We start from the raw sequence: 9,722 nt of genomic DNA, 5'->3' as shown, positions 1-9,722 counted from the left end.
AAACAGGGACGACTGTTTTCTAGTAAAATCAGGAAAAGGGAAGGAGAAAACTCTAAAGAGGTTCCTCCTGGCGCTCACATACGTGAACCCGAATACTCTCAGTCCTCAAAGAGAGACCTGGAGAAGGAGACTTGTTGAAGCAAAGCCACAGGGGTCTCTGAGGTTTCCCTGGCCCCTCGCCCTTGTCCTGCCTGCCTGATGTCAGCATCTCTCTGTGAGGTCACCACCTCCCCACCACCTTTGACCAATAGTCTGAGGTCCTGCAAAAAGCCTTTGTGATGTCACTGCCACACCCCTCCCTTGCTGTGCTAATGTCCTGCCCCTGACCAGGCACTTTGGAGGTTTGAGCTACTCCCTGTGGATCACCCCACTCAAGGAGCATTCGTTCTAGGAAGCAAGCCGGCTAGACAGTAAAACATCAGACGCTGCTCCCAATACTACACTCAGTTTTTCAGAAATTTGTCGACTTTATGGCCAGAAGAGACCATTAGTTCATTTAATCTGACCCCCTGCATATCACAGGCCTCCTGTATGACACAATAGCTACTTTTTGGGTAAACACATTCCAGAAAGGCATCTAGTCTTCATTAAATGACATCAGAAGATTGTGAATCCACCACTTTCCTTGGTAGCTTGTTCCTGTGGTGAATCATCCTCGCTGTTGAATATTTGTGCCTTAGTTGTAATATGAATTTGTCTCTTTTCACCGTCCAGCCATTGGGGCTTGTTATGCTTTTGTCTGCTACATTAAAGAGCCCTTTAATAGCCAACCTTTTCTCTCCATTAAGGCCCTTCAACACTTCAATGAAGTCACCTTTCAATCTTCATTTGATAAGCTAAACAGGTTGAGCTTGTTCAATAGCTCCCTAGAAGGCATTTTTCTCCAGCCCTCACAACATTTGATGGCTCTTTGCTGACCCAGCTCCAATTTCACAACATCTTTTTCAAATGAGGACACCAAAACTGGAGGCAGTATTCCAGTATCAGTCTCACTGATGCCGTGTCATCTCCTGTGACGTTATTGACATAATCTGTAACTGTATAGATCACCGTTGCGACCACTGTTCTATATTTGCAGCCAATATTATAGAAAGGTTGTCGTGTAAGGGATCTGTGGAGAGGTTATGATTGGCTGATTAGAATTATGCTATCTCTGGATGAGTATCATTTTTGCAGTTGACGTTATGAATATTGGCTCTATGCTGCCCGTATTTCAAACTTGTGCTCTGCTTCCGGGGAATACTCCAGCCAGACAAATTGGTGTCAATTCTGCCTAGCCTGCTTGATGGCTCATTAAGGACCATCAGCTATACAACTGGCCCACTGAGAGAAGTCAGATATGCCTTGTGACTCAGCAAGGTATGCAGGGATCTGCCCTATGGACAGAACTTTAAAGTTTTTCTATGCCGCGTGCTGGATAGAGTGTCCTTGGGACAAAGAAAGCAAAAACCACATGGCAAGAGACTATAAAAGGCTGATGCCTCATCTCCATCTTGTCTTCAATCCTGCTTCATACCTCTGAAGGGACTTTGCTACAAACTGAAGCTCTGTACAAAGGACTGAATGACCCATCCCAGGTGTGGATGTACTCCAGAGACTTGATTTCAACCTGCAGTTTATTCCATCACTGCTACAAGCTGGAACCAAGGACTTTGCCATTACTGGATGTGAAGGGTTCAAATCCATGTGCAGTTTATATAACAACCTGATCTATGGATTGTGCCAGCTCTTTTCCAGAGCCAAAGTCCAGAGTATGGTCAAGGGACCAGAGGCCTAGCAAATAGTGATCAGCTAAGAGAAAACTGGGGTAAACAGAAAGCCTTGCTTGCTAAGATAGGCCTGGTCAGCAAATTGCCAGGTGTTGGAGCTAAGAAGTAAATAATTGTGTCTTATTCAGAGTTGCAAATTGAGCAAAGAATCCCTTTTCCTTTTCTGTTAATCTCTTCTGTAGAGAGACGTTCTTCCCACAGATCCAATCTTGAGTTTATGAGAAGTAGGCACATGTCAGTATAAGATATGGCATCTTTCCATTTCCCTCCCAAGAGACCAATGCCTTGCCTTTAGACACACAGAAAACAATCTTTATTGCCATATGCTTTCACTGGTTCTTTGCTTTTACCCCTAGGAATGTACCTGTTGGACAATCAAAAGAGTTGCTCCTTTCCTATGGACCTCAAATCAGAATTTAACATAGATATTTTATACTACTCACATTTTATCAAATTATTCATTAAATGTTAACTTGCTAACTTGAGACCATGGGTGGAGACATTATGTAACCTGTTAGCCATTGGCTACTGTGCTATCTTGTTTTGGTGCAGAACCTATCCTGGGGTGTTGAACTGCCTAGCCCGTCACTTTACCCTGCCCATGGAAAATCTATATATTCTATTGTAATCAATTGACTGACAGTGTCTCTGAGCCTAATACGCAAGGTGACACTCCGCCAGCGCTGTGTGTAATAAACTCCTATTCTTGACCTCTACATTGTGTAGATTATGTCCTTCACAGACACCTGCTGAATAAAGAGGAGATTCAGCATGCAGCACCCAGTGGTGCCTGGCTGAATGCGTCTCCTCTCCCCGCAGCTTGGTGATCTTTTGAGGAAATGAAGAAGACTGCCTCTGCCTAGCTGTACATTGCTTGCAAAAGAAACAGGTCTTTTTGGTGACAAGTGTTGAAAGGAGCCATTAGACGAATGTGGAGACAAGAAAACATCCCCTAACTGAACTTGCATCTGTGGATGCTGAAGCCACAACACAGAGTGCTAAACGCTATATGACCATGGCTGGTGTCAGAAGAGTCTCTACCAAAGCCTTTTTCCACCAGCAGGGGCCTCTCTGTGCACAGAACTCCTGGTAGTGTGATGGCTGCAGGCAGTGGAGAACTCTATTTTGGCATCTCTTTGTCGATGAACATCTGCAGTGGCTGTTAAAAGGCCTCTGGATAGTGGTCTTTGGGAAGAGCTGGCTGAAGAGCCTTCCTTGTAACCAGGAAATCCTGGCTTGGCCTGACAGTTCTTCCTTGCTGAACCTAATGTCTCTGTTGGCTCCTTTTTTGTATCTCTTTTCATAAAAAGAAAAGACCTGTCAGCAGAATCCTTCTAAGTAGTGGTTCAAGACAGAGAGAGCCTTCCTTGCGGCTAAGTCTTGGTGCCAAGGGGCATGCCTCACTGCAGTGCCTCCTGTTGGCTGTCCTGGCAATTAGCTCTGGTCCCCTGGTGCGCCTTCATCTAGTGGCATCTGGCTGCCATCTGTTCTATCATTAGGACCCATGTCGCTCTCAGGACTTCAAAGTCCTCTTATGGACACAGCCCTCTGGCTGTGCCCCACTCAGGTCTCTCCCCCCTTCCAGGGGGCAGCCGTCCTCTACCCAGACACTTGCCTCAGTGGCCAGCTGCAGTCCAGGGTGTAGCCACCTGTGTCAGCAGCGACTGAGGCAAAAGGGGTGCACCTCCAACCCCTGCCATCTGTTTCTCTGGACCACTTCCCCACAGACCTAGCACCTTCCTCCACCTTTGTATCAGGGCCTCAGTCTGGCAGTAGTCGGCCAGGAGGTCACTCATGCTCCCCTTACCCACCCAGCACTACTCTGATCATGGTGCCCTCCCTTCTCCTTCCTTCAGGGCAGCCAATCCTCCCTCCTCAAACTCCAAGGAGTGACTGACTGTTGGCTGTCCTGGCAATTAGCTCTGGTCCCCTGGTGCGCCGGGACTGTGCTGAGCAGCCCTTTATATATGGGCTGCTCCAGCAAGCCTTCTCCTGATTGGCTCTCCCAATAAGCCCTTTCCTGATAGGCTGGGTTCTGCACAGCCTCTGCAAGGCTGCCTTAATCTTTCTTCTGCTTGTTTGGGGCAGCCACCCCACCACACTTGGAAAGCGGCAAATGAGAAATCTAGAGCTGAAGGAAAGGTTACCATGACTCAGAACTGAGCCGAGGTTGCTGCGACTGAAACACAGATCACTAACCACTATATGATCACAGTGGCTGGTGGGAGAAGCACATGTTAGAAGCCCTCTGTCAACTCAGCTGTGGCTTGCTGTGCACGGAGAGCCAGACACCTCAAGGTCTGCAAGTCTTGAGGGAAATGGGGAACGTCTGTACTTTGGAATTTGCAGGTGTTATCCTGAGCCATCAAATGGAACAGTTGTAAACCCTTTTGCAAGGCAGGCACCATGGCTTAGCTGGCTAAAGCACCTGTCTAGTAAACAGGAGATCCTGGGTTCAACTCCCAGTGGTGCCTTGTTGCATGGCTTTTGTCTCCTCTGCTCACATTTTCCTGTGTCTTTCTAGGAAACAGAAGAGACCTCCCTTGGTATCCAAGTAATTGCTTGCTAAGGAAAAGGCTTCTTTGGAGAGAAGCATTGGAAAGAATCAAATCACAAGCCTGGAGTTGATGAAAAGGCTGCTGTGACTGGCATTGGCATGGCGGTTGCTTCGACTGCAATTGCTGCAACACGAGAGCCTGTGCCACAGGTCCTTGTGATTCGCTGGGGATGTCCACACACAGAGGTCATGTCACCTTCCTTTTGATTGTCAGTGATGAGAAATGGAGCAGCTGGGAGAAAAGTCCCAGAGAGCAGCACTGTGGCTAAGCTGGGCCAGGTAAAGTGGAGGTTAGGGATGCAGCACCCAGTGGTGCCTTGCCAAATGTGTCTGCTCTTCCCACCTTTTGGTCAATCTTTTGAGGAAGCAGAGAAGATGCCTTTGCCTTGCAGTGCAGATGCTTCCAAAAGAAACCAGTCATTTTTTCTGAAAGTGTTGGAAGGAGGCACCTAAGAAACATGGAGATAAGGAAAAGGTCATCATAACTCAACTTGCATCCATGGATCTTGAGGCCACAACGCAGAGCACTGAGCACTCTACGACCACAGCTGGTGACAGAAGGGGCTTTTCCAAAGGCATTTTCCACTAGCAGGGTCCTCTCTGTGTGCAGAATTCCTCATCGTTTGATGTCTGCAGTCCCTGGAGATCACCCAGACTTCAGTGTGAACACAAATATCTGCACCACAGTTTTTAGCCCCTCAGCTTTAGCTCCATGAGCTCAAATCAGATGACCCAGGCCAGCCTTGCTGCCATATTTATCCCAGGAGAGATGGACTCTAAGAGTACGTCTCCATTGCAATGGAAGCCCAGGTGTGGCACACTCTACTCAAAGCAGCGCCTTGGAAGCCCCATATTCACCACTCTCATATAATGATGACACGGTTTGTACAAAGTCTGCCTTGTGAGGTATCATTTCAAAAATCTTGATCTGTTGTACATTAATATCGTGTTGGATTGTGTGTGCTAGCATTGGTTGGGAAGTTATGAAGTTTTGCTTGGTGTGTGTTACTGAGATATGTTATGAGGTGGGGAAATGCCCCCCACCAGACTTTCAGGTGCAACAAGGGAGGAGCCGGACTTGCTGCTGGCCCATTGAAGGGATTCACACTCCCAAGGACCATCCCAGGAACCGTTTACAATGCAGACTTCTCCAAGATAGCACAGCGACAATGGACACTGCTTGACTCACATTGTAGCAAAGGAGCTTCCTAGCAAGTTGGAAGACACTATGAAAGGGGGGTAGAGACATTATGAATTGGCCTCTCTCCCCCACAACTCAATATCTGTAAACACATCCGGAGGACAAACACTGAACTGAGATAAATCAGAAGAGAATAATAATAATACATTCATATCAAAGTCCCCAACCAGACTAGTATTGGTGTTTCAGCAGAAAATTTTCAGTTTGGGGAATTTTGTTTTCTCAGTCAGACCTTGCCAAGGGAAGCAGGGAGAAAATGTCTGAGTTGCCTCCTTCAGAACAGCTTGGCCTAGACACTAGCTCTGGTTCACTGTTCTGGCCTTGCTCAGGATGGGGGTATTTTAATTATTTCGGCAGGTCCCAGGGTGTTTGGGGGAGATGATGAGGATGTTACCTTTTGAGATAAAAACTAAGAAATACAGGACTAGAGAATTCTTTTTTTTTAAGAAATCTGGGATTTAGACATTTAATTTAAAGCAAGGGAGTTTTGAGTTCCTGAGAAGGTTTTTGTTTGCAAGAAGCAACGTTGTTGGGTCTGTTATTGTACCAATGGGGGAGATGGTTGTCTATAAAGGAGGGATGAAGACTAAATGTGTCCGATGAGGATGGGATTCGAACCCATGCGTGCAGAGCACAATGGATTAGCAGTCCATCACCTTAACCACTCGGCCACCTCATCAGAACTGCTGAAAGATGAACAGGAGGAGAAATCTAAAGCCAGCAGAGATAGGGACAATAAGGAGTTTTGAAACACTAAGTGGACGCAGGGGCTGAATGAGCTCCCCCCTCACATCTAGTGAGAAGCTGGGGGAAAGACTTCAGGAACAGACCGTGTTTGCACAGACCCACCTACTCTGCTTAGCTATGCAGCATGATGGGGCCACTTTCCCAAAATGACCAGTTTTGGCTGGTGGCGGGCTACAAATCACTTTAGGATTGAGTGGAATGAAATGTTGTTATCCTTCCTGCATGAGTGAAGGGCAGCAGAACATACCTAGTCGGTCCTGATAGGGGGTAGCTGGGTGAGGAATAGCTTTTATTGGACTGCATAGAAGCAATTGAGGACATCACCCTAAATCAGTGGTCCCCAAACTTTTCACACTGTGCCCTCTTAGCCATGGCCAAGGCCCCCCAGAAGCTGCGGTCGAGAACCAGGGCTGGGAGTGGGGCTGTGGCTTGCTGGGGAGAGGGGTGCAGACACAGGTAAGGGGGTTGCAGCTGAGCCGGGGGCTCAGGCTGAGGGTAGGATGGGTGAAGAGCTGGGGCAGAGTGGGGCTGAGTGGGGCTCCCTCCCTGCCCTCCATGGGGGCTGGCTCAACCCTGAGGTGCCTCCATGAACATTCCTCTGTGCCCCCCTAGGAGGCATGCCCCACATTTTGGGAATCACTCCCCTAAACTAACCCCTAGTCACTAAGCAGGGGCTAGTGGTGCCAAAGCCCAGGGACAGGGAGCTTTGCCAGAGTGGAGCCTGGAGGTCACATGCTGGGGGGCTGACCCAGGCTCAGTGCTCTGGAACAGCTCTGAACCAAACCCAGGCAGAGCCCTCATCAGTGTGACACCGCCCAGGGGACGCTGTCACTGGGGGAAACCTCCTGGCCTTCAGCACCTCCTGGGATAGACCTTGGACCTTTCAGCCCCCCTGTTCCATGCCAGGAGCTTCCTGTAGTGAGTCACCTTAGCAGGACACCTGGGAAAGCCCTACACACCCCCCCACCCCGCAAAGGAGTCCTGCACCCCCAACTTCCACAATCACCAGTGACTCTCAGCCAGCGTTGTAAAACAGAAGGTTTATTAGTGGTCTGGAATCCAGCCGGGGAAAGTTCTGTGTTAGCACAGGAAGCAGGAAGATTCAGCAACGTCCATCAGAGCCTGGGCTCTCCCCTCGAGTCCCCAAACCAGCAGACTCCTGGCTTCCAACAGCCCAACTCACCCAGACCCTTTTGTCCCTCTTCTGTCCTTTGTTCTGTTTCCCTGGCAACCTGCTCACCCGGCCTCCAGCTCTTTCTTTGTTCTCTGAAGGACGTAAATCCACACCGTGTGGAGGTCAAGAAGAGGAGTTTATTACACACAGCGCTGGCGGAGTGTCACCTGGCTTATTAGGCTCAGAGGCACTGTCAGTCAATTGATTACAATAGAATATGTAGGTTTTCCATGGGGGCGGGAAAGTGACGGGATAGGCAGTTCCACACCCCTGGATAGATTTTGCAGCAAGACAAGATAGCACATTAGCCAATGGTTAACAGGTTACATAATGTCTCCGCCCATGGTCTCAAGTTAGCAAGTTAACATTTAATGAATACTTTGATAAAATGTTAGTAGTATAAAATATCTATTTTGAATTCTGATTTGGGGTCCATAGGAATGGAACAACTCCTTTGATTGTCCAACAGGTACATTCCTAGGGGTTAAAGCAAAGAACCAGTGAAAGTATATGGCAATAAAGATTGTTTTCTGTGTGTCTAAAGGCAGGCATTGGTCCCTGGGAAGGGAGGTGGAAGGATGCCATATCTTATACTGACATGTGCCAACTTCTCATAAACTCAAGGTTGGATCTGTGGGAAGAACGTCTCCCTACAGAGGAGACTAACACAATAGGAAAAGGGATTCTTTGCTCAATCTGCAACTTTGAATAAGACACAATTCTTTAGTTCTTAGCTCCAACACCTGGCAATTTGCTGACCAGGCCTATCTTAGCAAGCAAGGCTTTCTGTTTATCCCAGCTTTCTCTTAGCTGATCACGATTTGCTAGGCCTCTGGTCCCTTGACCATACTCTGGACTTTGGGTCTGGAAAAGAGCTGGCACAATCCATAGACCAGGTTGTTATATAAACTGCACAAGGATTTGAACCCTTCACATATAGTAATGGCAAAGTTCTTGGTTCAGGCTTGTAGCAGTGATGGAATAAACTGCAGGTTTAAATCAAGACTCTGGAGTCCATCCACAGCTGGGATGGGTCATCAGTCCTTTTTAGAGAGCTTCAGTGTGTAGCAAAGTCCATCCAGAGGTATGAAGCAGGATTGAAGACAAGATGGAGACGAGGCATGAGCATTTTATAGTCTCTTGCCATGCGGTCTTCGCTTTCTTTGTCCCAAGGACACTTTATCCAGCACGAGGCATAGAAAAACCTTAGAGTTCTGTCCATAGGCAGGTCCCTGCATACCTTGCTGAGGCACAAGGCGTATCTGCCTTCTCTCAATGGGTCGATTGTATAGCTGATGGTCCTTAATGGGCCATCAAGCAGGCTAGGCAGAACTGACACCAACTTGTCTGGCTGGGGTGTTCCCCGGAAGCATAGCACAAGTTTGAAATATGGGCAGCATCGAGCCAATATTTATAACATCAACTACAAAAAAAATACACATCTAGAGATAGCCTAATTCTAATCAGCCAATCATAACCTCTCCATAGACCCCTTTCACGACAGCACTTGTGTCATACAGGTGGCCTGTGATATGCAGGGGGTCAGATTAGATGCTCTAATGGTCTCTTCTGGCCATAAGGTCGACTAATTTCTGAAAAACTGAGTGTAGCATTGGGAGCAACATCTCATGTTTTACTGTCTAGCCGGCTTGCTGCCTAGAACGAATGCTCCTTGAGTGGGGTGATCCACAGGGAGTAGCTCAAACCTCCAAAGTGCCTGGCTAGGGGCAGGACATTAGCACAGCAAGGGAGGGGTGTGGCAGTGACCTCACAAAGGCCTTTTGCAGGACCTCAGACTGTTGGTCAAAGGTGGTGGGGAGGTGGTGACCTCACAGAGAGATGCTGACATCAGCCAGGCAGGACAGGGATGAGGGGCCAGGGAAACCTCAGAGACCCCTGTGGCTTTGCTTCAGCGAGTCTCCTTCTCCAGGTCTCTCTTTGAGGACTGAGAGAGTATTTGGGTTCAGGTACGTGAGCACCAGGAGGAACCTCTTTTGAGTTTTCTCCTTCCCTTTTCCTGATTTTACTAGAAAACAGACGTCCCTGTTTAGAAGGTAAGAGCCTCCTCGAGGGAAGGGATGACCTGGGCATGTCACAGTTCGGATGCCAGTGGCCCCCCTACACTGTAAGGAAACTCCCGCCACTTGCTCTGTGTTCGCAGTGCGGGAGAGAGCAGCATCCATGGCAGTGATTTGCTCCTGGCTGCCGGAGCAGAGCAGCAGGCTCAGCTGTCAGAACTTCCCAGAGCGATGAAAGGGGAGGGGCTCATGGCTC

The 9,722-nt window shown here is 48.3% G+C and overlaps 2 non-coding genes across 2 annotated transcripts; one reads left to right on the top strand and one right to left on the bottom strand.

Moving 5' to 3' along the window:
- Positions 1-4,169: 4,169 nt before the first annotated feature.
- On the top strand, positions 4,170-4,243 carry TRNAT-AGU. The gene has a single exon. It is a non-coding gene; the product is annotated as a tRNA-Thr (tRNA).
- A 1,881-nt stretch (positions 4,244-6,124) lies between these two features.
- Positions 6,125-6,206, bottom strand: TRNAS-GCU. Its single transcript has one exon. It is a non-coding gene; the product is annotated as a tRNA-Ser (tRNA).
- Positions 6,207-9,722: the final 3,516 nt, after the last annotated feature.

This window comes from Mauremys mutica, unplaced genomic scaffold (assembly GCF_020497125.1).
Source record: "Mauremys mutica isolate MM-2020 ecotype Southern unplaced genomic scaffold, ASM2049712v1 001291F_np12_obj, whole genome shotgun sequence".
NCBI classification, from domain to species: Eukaryota; Metazoa; Chordata; order Testudines; family Geoemydidae; genus Mauremys; species Mauremys mutica.
This window is presented reverse-complemented; position numbering and strand designations above follow the sequence as displayed.